The sequence below is a fragment of the Poromitra crassiceps genome (assembly GCF_964638095.1).
Source record: "Poromitra crassiceps genome assembly, chromosome: 9".
Lineage (NCBI taxonomy): Eukaryota > Metazoa > Chordata > Actinopteri > Beryciformes > Melamphaidae > Poromitra > Poromitra crassiceps.
Genome location: NC_139630.1, coordinates 36301337 through 36316336, shown reverse-complemented (window position 1 = coordinate 36316336; position 15000 = coordinate 36301337). Strand labels below are relative to the sequence as shown.

The 15000-nt window shown below is 44.9% G+C and overlaps 1 protein-coding gene across 2 annotated transcripts in view; it reads right to left on the bottom strand.

Moving 5' to 3' along the window:
• The window catches only part of enah (ENAH actin regulator), a gene marked incomplete at its 5' end in the record, with an annotated part of 112419 nt that overhangs the window by 25137 nt on the left and 72282 nt on the right, over positions 1–15000 (bottom strand). The gene's annotated exons all lie outside the window — the stretch shown is intronic.

The following is a 15000-nucleotide window of genomic DNA, read 5'->3' as shown; positions in this document are numbered from 1 at the left end:
GTAAAGGAGAGGAAAGCAAACCAGAGGAGAGAGTGAATACATAACATCAATGTGAAATTCACAACAGTTAATATTCCCATTATTTATTATGAAAAATAGCACAATTTAGACATTTTCTTTGACCAAAGCACAATCTGTAGGATATTTTGCATGCGCCTTCAATCAACATTCATCAAATCCAAACAGAATAAAAACAATTAACAATCATGTGAGAAGAGATGCAAAGGAGGAGGAGGTGGAGGAGAGGGGGAAAACAAGAGAGAGAGACAGAGAGAAAGAGACACAGGGAGAGAGAGAGAGACAGAGAGAGAGAGAGAGAGAGAGAGAGAGGTAGAAGAAGAATTCTGGCATAAGAAGTGAAAGGGAGTAAATGAGTGTGAGACCGGGCTCGACCCCCCTGAGCCTCAGGGAGACATGGCAGTAATAGTTGTCATTATATAAGACAGAAGTCATCATTATATAAGAATTGCTCTTCGGGCACAATAGCCATGCTGTTATACAACCAGCTCTGCTCAAATGTAGGCACATTAAAACACACGCAGTGAAGACTGCCTGTGGCTAAAGCCTCGCTTGGCTGCAGCGAGGAGACAAGAATCTGCCAACAACCAACATTACATTTCTGTCAACTGTCAAAAAATTAAATACAAGGACACAGTAGCAAAGATGAAATCTCCACATTTGATGTTGTCCTGTTTTTATGTAAAATTGTAAAATAATAATAATAATAATAATAATAATAATAATAATAATAATAATAATAATAATAATAATATTGAACCATAAGAACAGTGTGTATGGGGAAGATTTTTCCAAGGTGTTTAGCACAAATGTTCTCTGTGGATCCAATTCTAGTCACTAGGTGTCACTATAATGCAGCAGAGGAGGGAGAGAGAGAAAGAGGGAGGGAGGGGGGTTGAGTGAGTGTATCTTATTAGATGAAACATGATCTCCCTGGGGAAATTGGACCACTGAATGTAGCAGCATTTTATTTAGAATTTATTAACTCACAAAATGAAGTGTGGTAAGAATATTATGTGAAACTTTCAGCTTCGTTTGACATCACACAAAACATTATCATTCAGTTCAATACGGTGTACATTCATTTAATTATTGAACGTAATTTTGCCTATGTGAGCCATATCATAATTGATATAGAAAAAAGTCATTATGCTTATTGTGGCGATACAATATTGATTAGTAAAGGAGGCTTACAGAAACAGGACAACTGACAATCTCAACATACAGTAAGTAGAAATGTATTTATGAAACTGCAGCAGCGGAACTTATTGATTGAGACAGAAGGAGACAAATATGGACTTTATGGAAACTTGGAAAGTGAAGAATTCTAAAAGAATATAAATAAATATGCAATACTGTATATATGAGGTGGGAATGAGAGTATAAGAAAGACAGAGTGGACGGGCTATAGCTAGTGGCCTTGTGGTTTGAGTGTCCGCCCTGAGACTGGAAGGGCGTGAGTTCGATCCCCGGCCGAGTCATACCAAAGACTATAAAATGGGACCCATTTGCCTCCCTGCTTGGCACTCAGCATCAAAGGGTTGGAATTGGGGGGTTAAATCACCATGTGATTCCCGAGCACGGCACTGCTGCTGCTCACCGCTCCCCCAGGGGATGGGTCAAATGCGGAGAACAAATTTCACACATTGTGTGACAATCAGTGGTACTTTACCTTTATTCACTTTGCATTGATTGAGTATACCCACTTCTAAAGCCTTTCTGCTATGTAGCTATCTAATGTTGTTTGATTAACTAACTAACTCTAACTAAACATTAGATTAAGCTAAATAATTTGCAGTGGTGTCTATTATATATTTTATCTTTGAGTTATACTGAATATAGTCATAGACAGCCATCAGTCCAGTAACGTCTCAATACATGCACTGATCTGTTTAACAGAGCCAAATGGAGGCAGGTCACAGATGAGAGGAGACAGACCAGCAGAGTTCATGAGACTGAATGTGTACAAATGAATAAAGCTCAAATAAGCATACTGCTGCTAGTTTTGCTAAAGATGTTGTTGATGTCATAAAAGTGGATGCCATAATCCTAACTGGCATCCTTGTGATAAGGAGCTTGTGGTTATCTGGAATGAGCAACACCCCTCCAGGTTAGGTCATGATCCTTACTTCCTGAAGGAGTTTATAACACAGGACGCTCCTCCTTTGCTGGACGGGCCACTTAGAACAAAAATAAGTTAATTCCTAAATGAACCTTCTCCAGGCACCACTGCACCACTGCTCATACTCAGATTGACAGGTCTACAGGCTGAGCCTGCCAACCACATCTTGAGCACTAGACCTGCCCTCTGCTGGTCTTCACAAAAACAACACCATCTCCACTGACTGAGTGAGTAGGGTTTTACTAACCACTCCTCTTACGAGGAAGGTGTGTGAGGTGTGTGTGTGTGAGATGAATGAGGGTGAGGGAGGGAGACCATGCAGGCTGTGGGAGCTTGTAATCCATCAGGTTCTCACACACACATGTTGCCCTGGAAATCTTTCATTTAATTGGAAAGCCTAAACTGTGTGTCATATTACATGATTTACTTGGTCGTAAATTGCATTGGCTATAAATTAGTATGCGTTACATTCATAAATTATACAGGCAAGGAGAGAGGTGGTGGGATGCAGTCTCTCTCTCTCTCACACACACACACACACACACACACACACACACACACACAAAGTGGAATCCCATCAGGTCCTCTGCCCGCCCCTCACTCATCCTATTCTGATAAAATCTGACTCAGGGCAAAAAGTCAATTATCAGCATAAATGTTGCCTAACGCAAAACTAACTCACTTTGTTACACCCTCTCCTCCCATCCGCCATGCACGCACACACACACACACACACACACACACACACACATGCGCGCGCGCGCGCACACACACACACACACACACACACACACACACGTCACTCTACCAGTAAGTTAACATACAAATCTGTCTGTGGGCATGTTTGGACCCCACAGGTACACACACACAAACACACAGACACCGTCTGGGTAGTGGAGGACTAAAAGTACTCGCCTACCACCGCGGAGACCCAGGTTCAATTCCCGGTGACGGGCGGTACTTCCGGCTTGGTCAGACATATATCCTACAGACACAATTTGCAGTGTCTGCGGGTGGGAAGCCGGTGGGTTATGTGTCCTGGTGACGGTCGCTGCACTAGTGCCTCCTCTGGTTGATCGGGGCACCTGTACCCGGGGGGCAGGGGAACTGGGGGTAATAGCGTGATCCTCCTACGTGCCACGCCCTGCCGGTGAAACTCCTCACTGTCGTGTGAAAAGAAGCGGCCGGCGACTGCACATGTATCGGAGGAAGCATGTACTAGTCTACGGCTCTCCCAATATCGGCAGAGGGGGTGGAGCAACGACCGGGACAGCAGGGGGAATTGGCCAAGCAGGCCTACAATTGGGGAGAAAGAAAGAAAGAAAGAAAGAAAGAAAGAAAGAAAGAAAGAAAGAAAGAAAGAAGAAGTGATGGCAGGGAGTCTGGTTGAGAATAGCTGCTTCCCAGGCATTGTGTGAAAGCCTCCCACTTCCTCTGAGTCACTCAGCAACATGGCAACACAACGTGTTGGCTCCATCACAACATCCACGTCAGAGACCTTCTGCATTTCACACAAACACGTCACCACCATCACACACTAAGTGTCTCTCAGTGACAGACAGCATGGCATCAACACCGACACTTATTTCTCTCGTTTAGCCCCCAGTGACAGAGACACCAACACTAATGGATGGAAAGACAGACAGACAGAAAGAAAATCACGGAAGAAGAAAAAAAAACATTACAGTATGTATGGGAGTCCCTGACCCATTGTGCTACTTTGCACAGGGGCTGTCCCAGTTCTCACGGTTCTCACGGTGTCCCAGTGGTCCACTGAGGTAATTACAGCAAAACCAGGGGTAACCTGCACCCGAGGCCAATGGAAGCCTAGAAGGGACAAGTTTCCCTCCTGTACAATGATATATTCTCTATGATAGCAAATTAGTCCCTGTGGTATTCTCTATACCATATAATACACACAAAGGCTGCTGGTGATGCAACCAACAGGCAACAGGTCTGAGCTCTCATTCAACCAGAGAACCATCTGACAGGAAATGACCGGGGGGGCTTGAACAGTCTGAACTTGTATCTAGAAGAGCTAAATGATAAATCAGTTAGTGCCACAGTTACCATTCCTCTCAACATAATGAGATCACTGCCTTTTAGATTTTACATTTATCCAGACAGAGTGACTTACGAGTTCAACAGTAAAACCACCAATGTGTTAACTCACAAGCAATATGGCAAAGGTACAGTGGAATGGCCCAAAAGATGAAGCTGAATATTCCTGTGACTGGAGACTGATCCTGTTTGTGCTATGAAAACCGTCTGCTCACATATTCACAACACAACGTTTACATGTGTATTTAGCTCTGCCAAGGAGGTTTTCACCTCCGGGTTTGCTTGTCTCAAAAACGTATGAATGCATCTACAGGACATTTAGTGGGTAGATCAGCCTTGGGTTTTTCATTGGATTTGGGTGCTGATCTGGATGTGGGATTTGTGGAATCTCTGGCGGCAGTGTCAGAGAGGAGGATGCTGTCCAGTATACAGGTCATCTTGGACAGTGTCTCCCACCCACTCCATGAGGTGCTGGTGGAGCACATGCAGGAGTACACATTCAGTGCAAGACTCATTCCACCCAGATGCACCACAGAGCGCCACAGGTCATTCCTGCCTGTGGCCATCAAACTGTTGAACTCCGCCCTCAATACACTGCTCTTGGACTTATTTCAGCCCTGTAAGCAGCTTTATAACCCCATAATAATAATACATATTTTAAACTGTGTAATGCTGATTCTGGGAGCAATCTTGTGCAATAATTCAACGGTGCATATTGTAGCACATATTTTTACACATTTATTATTTTTTTCTCATTATATTATTGTTATATATTGTAGGATAATGGACATATTTTACATATTTCTTATTTTCTCATCATTTCTCTATGCTTATATATATTTCCCTGCTTGAATGTGAGCAACTGCAAAGTAACCCAATTTTGCCTCGGAAATCAACAAAGTACAGTATTTCTGATTCCGATTCAGTTAAGCGTTGGCGGAGGTTTGCACTCTTCCATGCGCCTCTTTTTACGAGCCTATTTTGACTGGACACATGGCAGTTGCCGGGATCAAACCTGTGGCATTTCGGTTACAGGACCTTCTCCCTCACACCACTAGGCCACTCTGCCATCCATTTAAAAAGGCGGGCATTGCATTAGCACAGCCAACTGAATTTGTATTTTACGTTGCCTCATTTTTCCTCATTACTGCTATTGTCAGGAAGTGCATTAGCTGAATTTGTCCTAATTGGAGGAGAGCAGCAACCTCAGCTGAACCCATGTCTAGTTGTGCTGTTGTTTTCTTTGTTGCATTAAATGGCTCTGTTGGTGTGGATGAATGTCTTTTAGCTGCGAGCGTTTTTTTTAAGCCCTGACTGAGGGCCAAATTTGCCCTGACGGGACAATAAAGACGTGAATTGAATCGGTTGCTTTGGGATTCCTGCTTGGATAAGCCTGGTTCAGCGTTCACTGGTGCTTGTTTCTAACGTGCAATATAAACTGATGAGAACTGTAGGAGCAGACACAAGCCCCGTACACACACACACACACACACACACACACACACACACACACACATATTGTGGTTGTTTTTTTTGACAGATCTTTTGGCCGTGCTGATACACGGGCACATTTTTCTCCCTAACTTCAGACTCAGTCTCTCCTGTAGTCATTAACACATTATTATGCCTACTCTTATGGTGATGGCCCACTGGCAGATGCAGACAGAAATACAAAGCTTTTCAAGATGTACACATTCACTGGGCAAAATAAGAAAACTTAGTGAACTTAGTGTCAAGCATCGAGCATTTGGGGGCATAATTATAGTGTCATTATATTGGTCTGTCATATCGGCAGAAACGTTAGTTTCAGGCCGATGCGGATATTTTTATTTTAAAGCCTTGATCGGCCGGTACCGGCGATGACGCGCCGATATCATTGTGCATCCCTAAACGCCCAGACACACTGTCCATGTACTTTAAAAGATGTAAAGAAAACACACAAAAAACGCTCAGACATACTGGGAACGGATCCGACCCGGAAGCAATTTCAGTGTCTTGTTAACCCATTGATACCTGATGCAGCATTTGCGTGTATATCCCTCATTTGTGTGCGTATCCCTTTTGGACCGTGAACCGCGTTAACGGTCGCGGTTCACGGTCTTAAAGGGATACGCACACAAATGCTGCATCAGGTATCAATGGGTTAACTGCCTTTGTTCACACCATAGGCAGAACTGATGCTTGACTCACGCTGAACGCAGGGTTCGGAGCTGCTCCACCGGCGGCCCCTCCCCCCTCACAACCTCCATTCACTTCCTGCATGGCAGCTTCAAGCTTCACGCGTCACGCTTGGAAAATAGGACTGAATCCTGAACGATCGCTTGAGCAAGGCGTGAGCGTGGCTTCAGCGTGGCTTCAGCGTTTGGTGTGAACGGCCTCACCTGTTAACAAGGACGCCTAAATGAAGCTTGTGGGTAGCGTAGCGTAGGTTGAGCTTAGGTTAGGCGTTGCTTCGGCGTATGGTGTGAACGGGCTGTAAGACCGATCACACAAGCCGCGTCCTGTCTCGGGTCCTGCAGCGAGAGATTGTGTCTGGTCTATTCTTGACGCGGGCATGAAGTCAGTGCAAGTTGTGAACGGCACGGAACAAAACAGAGCGCTTCTGGTGTGAATGGCCAGGCTGCGCCGTTTCCATTTCCACTTTGTCTGTGCCGTAACACACACACATCAGTGTTTCCCATACATAAAGGAATTTGTGGCGGGCCGCCACAATAAGATGTTGACCAAAAAAAAAAACATGTAAGATATCCGCTGAATAAGTGTCCAATAAATGTTCATGTCATTCTGGCCAATACTTCTGTTATAGCATTTCAGTCTGGAATATGGAATAGCTTTCAATAATCTATGATTTAGCTGCTAAATTGTCAAATACCGCCATCTGCTCGCTACCCAGGCACTTATGTATGTACTTAACCTAACTAACTTAACCTAACTAACTATCCGGTGTGCACAACACTGTCCGCCTAAACTCTGGCTGACACCCCAAAAACCTACAATCCGCTACAGAAAAATGTATATTGTTTGTTTATTAACTGGCCCCTCGCCTTCTATCATTTCACGAAAGTGGCAAAGCAAGTTGAGTATCCCTGACCTATAGGGATAAATTTAGTTTGTCATTGTAAACCACAGCACAGTAATGATGACATGTTCTTCATAGATCTAGCCTTTTAATTTTGATCTTAAGCTTTCTCAAAGTACACCAAATTCATGCATTTTACTTTAAAATGTTTAAAAAAATCTCGCGGGGGGCCATGCCCCCGCACCCCTCTAGGGGGTCTGCGGTCCCCCACCACAAATACTCAAAATCCTGTGGGAAACACTGCACATACACACATCTGTTGCGTGTTTAATTTATGAATGTAACACAAGTACACAACATTCCCTCAAGTAGGAGATCATAACATTCCTAAACAATGTGCATGAAGACTTAAAATAACCTGTCTCGAGGGACATTTTTGACGAAGGTGGTTATGAAAGGGGGTAGGGCTAAATCGTGTGTGTGTGTGTGTGTGTGTGTGTGTGTGTGTGTGTGTGTGTGTATGCAGACGTCTCATTGAGGACAGAGTCTGCCGTTCGTCAGGAGGACACCTGTGTGTTTAAAAGGCAGCGTAAACCTTTCAACAGGCGTCACGCCGAAGCAACGTTCACCTTCTTCTCCACGCACACATTCCTGTGTGCTGAGAGCAGCTGCTCTCGCTGCCAAAACGTTATAAGTACAACATACTCTTATTAAGAATGGCAGTTCTGTGAGTAACCTCCGTCTTCGCCGCGCACTCTAGCCGGAACATAAGGTGACAATCAAACCAAATGAAGTCACTTTTGCTTTGCACGCTTTGCTGGCAAACTGACGGTTGTTTGGACATAAATTCGCAGAAAATAATATAGGGTCAGTTGTATAACATTTTAATAGCTGCCAATAAATGTTGCTATGAACTGCAAAACCCTGTTTCCCTGAGCTGCTATCGTCTATCCCAATAAAGTCCCAACAAAAGTGTATGGACCGTTTTAACTTGACAACATAAACATTCTAAATGCTGTGTTCATATTCCCTGTATCGTCTGTGATAGCTATGATGTTTGACTTTCCACTGAGAGGAACTCAAAAGTAATCGAGCCTTTTCTCTACAGAGGGGGGGAAAAAATCTGAATTTTAAACATATAGGTGTTTAAAGGGTCACTCAATTGAAGAATTCATAGGTTATTCCATGATTCTGGGACAGTCCGATCAATTATATGTGAACATGAAATCCTCTCTAACTCTGACTCATCCCTCAAATATAGATCTGACTACATGAGGTGGGACTCTCTCAGCTGGGCACAGGCCGTCACTTCCGGTGGGCGTGTTTCTGCAGTGAATCCGATGTGTGCAGGTCTTCTTCACACAGGAGGCCTTGCCTGCCTGCCTGCCTGCCTGCCTGCCTGCCTAGCCTGCCTGGCTGCCTCTCACAGGCCAGCCTAATCCCAGTCAAACCTAGTCAAGCTGGGCTAAAACAGGCCCTGCTTCCCTCCACGTCCCTGTCTGTCTCTCAGGGAGGCGTCACAGGCTTCAAAAAGCATCCTGCACTCGCTTAACTGCCGTCTCACTCGCCTCCTGACAAGAAGAGTTGCCGGGGGAACCGTTGCTAAGGGAGCGTGGGCGGCAGCACGTACACACACACACACACACACACACACACACACACACACACACACACACACACACACCTTCCTTCTTTGCAACAACTTACTATGACTGACTTCAAGATAGTGTTGGGGAGAGTGGGAAGGGATATATTGGAAGCATCAAATGGCTTATGGCCAAAAATTGAAAGTCAAGAAACAGAAGGAACGAGGATACAGCCTGCATACACAGAATGCAAATATCGTTGCAATAGCATTTTTATTCAAAGGATGTGATGATCAAAGGTTTGCAAAGGCGGTGATTAGAATTTAATGTGTGTGTGTGTGTGTGTGTGTGTGTGTGTGTGTGTGTGTGTGTGTGTGCGTGTGCGTGTGCGTGTGTGTGTGTTTGCAAGAGAAACGATAAATGCGACAAGAACGGAGAAAAGGCAGATTGTGTAGGGGAGATAAAGAAAACCCAAAGGCTTTATCCAACCATCTGACCTAAAAAAACAAAAAGGAAAAAGTCTCAAACTAATGAAAACACACGACTAACTTGGATATCAGAAATGAAAGACGACAAAACAGTTGAACGAGAAAGGAAACAAGCGAGTGACGGAAAATGAAGCGGAATGAAAACAGACCTGGAGAAAGATCAAATCAAACAGGAAGTGAGAATGTGGTTGTGGTGGACACTGGACGGGCCAATTTGAAACACACTATTATTTTAAATGATTAGAATAATTAAAATAATGATTATCTTGTGGGTTTGAGAGGTGTCTTCATTGCCATCACAGCCCGAAGCCAATCGTTTAGAAGCTACACTGCATCCTCCCCTCTCCCCCCTCCACATCAACCCACCAGCACAGCTTTTCAATGTGGACCTACACACTGCTTCCACAAGCCAATTCCCCACAGCAATCTAGTGCTGATACAAAGCTTCACCACCATGCTAGCAGCTACGCTCCTGATCCAGCCCGTCTACCTACACTTCAGCAGCACCGCAGCTTCCTCTTTCATTTCTGCTCTTCACTATTTCTTTGATTCACAATCACTTTTATTGCCACAATATGCACGATTACATACGAGGAATTTGTCTTAGTGTCAGTGGATTGAGTGGATGTTTGTTACTATTACACCTGTTTTTATGCTTTTATTCGACAGCCATTCCAAAGAGAGATTAAAGGTTTTGCTCAAAGGCACTGTGGCCGTCATGCATTGCAATGTAGATAGTTTGTTCTTTTATCTTGCAATATTGAACATGATTATAAGATAGTGGCAGATAGATTTCCGATTGATTTCTTAGGCCAGAGTCATGACAGGCTCGTGTTGCAGCTCAGTCTGAAAGTGGTGACCCAGCGAAATCCCCAGAGACGGCCAAGTCTATTGGCCAGCTGGACCCAGTGGCTTGCCTCATTGGCTCAGAGAGCCAGGAAGTGCCGTCTGAATGGACAGGAGCCCAGATGGACCATATGGACCTACTCTAGTTTGGCTGCAGTCCAAGTGTGCAACACACACACACAACCCATGTGTCATGTGTCCCACTAAGACCCTGACGCCGTTGTCCAAGCCAAGCTAACATATTGGTTTTTAGAGTTGTGTGTGTGTGTGTGTGTGTGTGTGTGTGTGTGTGTGTGTGTGTGTGTGTGTGTGTGTGTGTGTGTGTGTGTGTGTGTGCGTATACAGCATTGTGACCATCATTTGAGAATATCTGGACATGTTCTGGACCATGTGTGCAACAGAGCACATGTCATTACCAGCTGCTGCTGCTATCATCTACTGAGTGCTCAACGCCAGCAGCTACGCTAACAGCTTACAAAAAACATTCTACAATAGAGCCAGGTCGTTATCGGTGTTATCAAGAATCTACCGGCTAAAATAAAGGAAATGAATGAATGAATGAATGAACGAACAGGGAGGGAGAACCAACTTCACATCCTACTCCTCCATCCCTTCCTTTCCCAGATCTTTCTCCTCTCACTTTCATTCAAGACAATTCAACACATATCATCTCACTCTCTCTCTCTCACTCTCTCTCTCCATCTCACCCTCTCAAACACATATGCACACTCAGACACACACACACACTCCCTCTCTCCCACGCACAATGCAGCTATTTATACCACAGTGTATTATTTCCACCTCATGTCTTTTTAATCTGAGAGTAGCACCCTGCATTTCTGAACAGGTGGTTCATCTGCACACTATCCCGCACCCATACATTAATCCAGCCATGCATATACTGTACTGTATGTACGCATGTCCATCCATCCATCCATCCAGGGGCGGACTGGGATCCTAATTCAGGCCGGGCATTAGATACCAAGCAGGCCAGGCCGATACGGGCTGACACGCGTGCCGGCGTCCGAAGGGCCGTTTGAAGCCCAATTTGGGCCATTTGAAGCCAGATTTGGGCCGTTTGAAGCCCAATTTGGGTCGTTTGTAGCCAGATTTGGGCCGTTTGAAGCACAATTTGGGCCGTTTGAAGCACAATTTGGGCCGAGTCCAATTTTACAATGAGATGCACCCACTTTAACCCTGAATAAAGTAATAAAACCACTAGTAAACCAGTAGGCGGCGCCTGGCCTGCTGTTCAGTGAGTGGCCTGACTGCGAGCACAAAAAAAAAAAAAAAAAAAATCCAGGCCAGGCCAGGCCAGGCCACCGGGCATTTGCCCGACGTGCCCGATTATGCAGTCCGCGCCTGCATCCATCCTTATAGATAGCATTCCATCAGCATCATCACGGTCGCTGCGGCCATGTTGTTGACATAGCGCTGCAGCTGTCAACTAGTGACTAGCCTAGGTGACAGCAGCGCTAATAGGAAGCTAGTCGCCATTAGCGTTATGTCTAGTTGTGTTATGATGGTGGCCTGCGTTATACACGGCTGTAGTAATGACACCACTAACACCCCCGTGCTTTGTTTGTATGCTATCCCTACTGTCCGCAGACGTGAAGGGAGTGAGAATGAGGATCTCTAAGTTAAGTCAGCACATGAGAGATGTGTGGATAGTTAGGAGAGACAGGTGAAACTTTCTGCCAGCTCCTCACAGCAAAGTCTGTTCAGCTCGTTTTTTTCTATCGTTTATTACAGGTAGGCATTAGCGTTAGCTAAGGGAAGAAGAGTTTGTAAATTGATTGGTCATGATTGATCCAATGCCAATAATATTAGTGATCAAGTTAACAGTGAAGAGTTGTGTGGTGACCTGTTTGTGATCCGCCATAAGGCATCAAAGTCAGTCTCTCATGCTCTCTTTCCCTTCACATCTGCGGATGGTCGGGACAGCATACAAACAACCCTGTGCTTTTTATTGCCGTCATCACCATCGCTATTTTGTAATAGATTCTAAGGCAACAGAAGCGGCAATAAACCTAGTCTGTCACTAGTTGTCAGCTGCGGCGCTACGTATGTCAACAATATGGCCACGGTGACTGTGATGATGCTGATCGAATAGCATCTCTAGCGGAGGCTTCTAGGCTATCTAGGCTCTTCTTCACCCTTACCCCTTAGAGACACAGACACAGCACTTCTGCTATGTCTCTGTGGAAAAGAGGGAGGGGAAGAGAGAGAGAGACAGAAGGAGGCAGAGTTAGATTAGAGAGGTGAGGATGTGTAGACGAGAAATGAAGAGAGAGAGACTGAAAGACACAGGATATAGAGAGATGGAGAGAGAGTGAGAGAGACATCAGCAGAACATACAGGAGGGAGAGATGGAGAGAAGGTAAGAGGAGAAATTGAGGAGGTAGAGGAAAGGAGGTGAGCACCATGTTTTCCTGTGGAAAAACCCGCCTGCAGAGCAGAGCAACATCTGGGCTTTCCAACCTTCCCCTGCCTGAATGATCTCAATGTTGACTCCTTGCATGGAGCGGCGACGAGCCACAAGTGAGTAAGAGGAGGCCACACATACCAATGTGTGTCACTGAGGAATCCTGAGCGTTTCATTGGTTAGTTCCTGCTCGTTAACGAGGCATGCAGGTCTTGGTGTAGACACTCAAAAGAGGAAGGAGCAAGTCACTCATCCTCCCATTCAGACTCACTCATCCACATCTCTCTCTCTCTTCCTCTCTCTTCTCCATGTGAGACCGAATAGGTCAGCGACATCTGTCAGGTGTGCCCGCCTCCAAACTGTAGCTATCGCTAGGAAACTGGACTTGTACTTCTTGCTGTTTTCTCAAGCCCAATACAATTAACACACCTGTAGGGTTGCTACCATTTGGTTATGTGGTTAGTATGATAATAGTAGACCAGGGCCGTTTCTCAATAAGGGTTCTTGTGTGTTCTTGCGTTCTTGTGTCCCTGTGAAACGTCATCAGTCGCAGCCCAAGTACTGTTCCAATACAAAGTTCACATTTCGCCAACAACGCTTAAAATTCCCGGATGTGTTCTCGACACGCCCACTTTACCGAGGATGCTCTGGTTGGTGACTTGTGTCAACTTGGCAAGGCAGATATCCCAGCATGCATTTCGGCATAAGCGGAGGCAGAACGCAGCAGAGAAGACGTCATAAGCTCCGGGAAGTTTTTTACAATTTAAAGTTTTATTTCATCACTAAATTAATTTCTGATGACTTTTGATGCCTACAAGCAGGGTAGTAGGTTTCAATAAGTGCCACTTTACGGACATTTACAGTATGCCGAAAAATGGCAAAAAGCTCCAGAGCACAATTGGTTGCATCTTAATCAGCTGAGATTTTTATTTTTGTAGTACTGCAGGTGGCCTCTGCGCTGGTACTGCGCAATACCCTCAAGAACGCATCGTCTCAAACTGCCAACAGCGTCATGTGTGCTTGTGACCTAGCAAGTTCATTCTTCCAAGAACGACTAGCAAGAACGTTCAAGAACAAGAACGCATTCTTGGTATTGAGAAATGGCCCAAGGCTACCTAATGCTATTATGGATTTAAAGTAGGGGTGTCAATTCAAAAATGTAATCGAATGAATTACATGATGTTGATTAATTAACCATTCAATCAATCAATCAGTCAATCAATAAAATGAATCGTAAATAAATCGAAAAGCTCCCAAAATTAAACTATCTCCAAATTGTCTAATTGTGGTTTAGACACTCATGGAAAAAATAAATAGGAAAAGAGAAGAAAAGTAAGGAATCGTGCATACTGTAAGGAGTTAGTCATGATCACAAAATAAGCCCCAGCAAGGTGAACACAAAACATTGAATACAAAATATCTTATTACAACAAGCTGAAGTCATTTACAAGCTTCTGCCAAAAACAGTTCATTAGGACGGTAACCAAAGACGCACAATCAAAGCAGCCTCTAACCAAATCTCTGGCTGAATTACAATTCATTTGAGAAAAGTGTTCTGTGTCTAACCGCTTTTTGCCTGAATATTCAACAAAGCTGTGTGATAAATAGAGTTGGCCACACTGGGAGCTGATTGGTCCAGACATGGCTGTGTGTATTAGATGCTGTGTCCTTTTAAAGCAGCCTGATGTGAGAGTGTGCTGCCAATTCATTTCTACACTCCTCCCTCCTCCCCTTCCTCCTCCTCCTCCTCCTCTTCCTCCTCCTCCTCCTCCTCCTCTCAGCTCGCCCTCCTCCCTGTTTCACCTCCCTTTACAGACTCAACTCCGGCCCGGCTAATAAGCCTTTGTATCGGCAGATGACCTCAACCCACGATCCATTGACTGCCTGCCTATCATCCACTGCAATATGGACTATGAGCGGAACAAGAGGGGGGGGGGAGATAAAAAGACAAATGAAGCTAAACCGACAGAAAGAGTGAAAGAGAGGAGAGGAATCAGAGGACAGAGAGAGGGAGGGAGGGAGGTAGGGAGGGAGGGAGGGAGGGCTGACAGCCAGATCCATTAGATACTCTCGGGCCCAGGGAGTCTGTAAAATTCCTGGCAGATCCAAGCTCACCTCAGACAGACTTAGAAGAACTATTGACTCACACTTAAAGAATGCTTTACTACTCAAACGCATGAGTGTGCGTGCAGTGAGAGAGAAGGAGAGAGAGACACAGAGAGAGAGATAGATGAAATAAAGGAGAGAAAGATTGTGTGTGGGGGGGATGGAGAATGAGAGACAGTCAGCATGTTGTGTGTTTATCTGTAGACAAATCACGTGTGTGTGTGTGTGTGAGCGTGCGTGTGTGTGCGTGCGTGTGTGTGCATGTGCACACGCTTGTGTGTCTATGTATGTCACAGCTATCTAAATTGAAGACAGTCCATCATAGTACC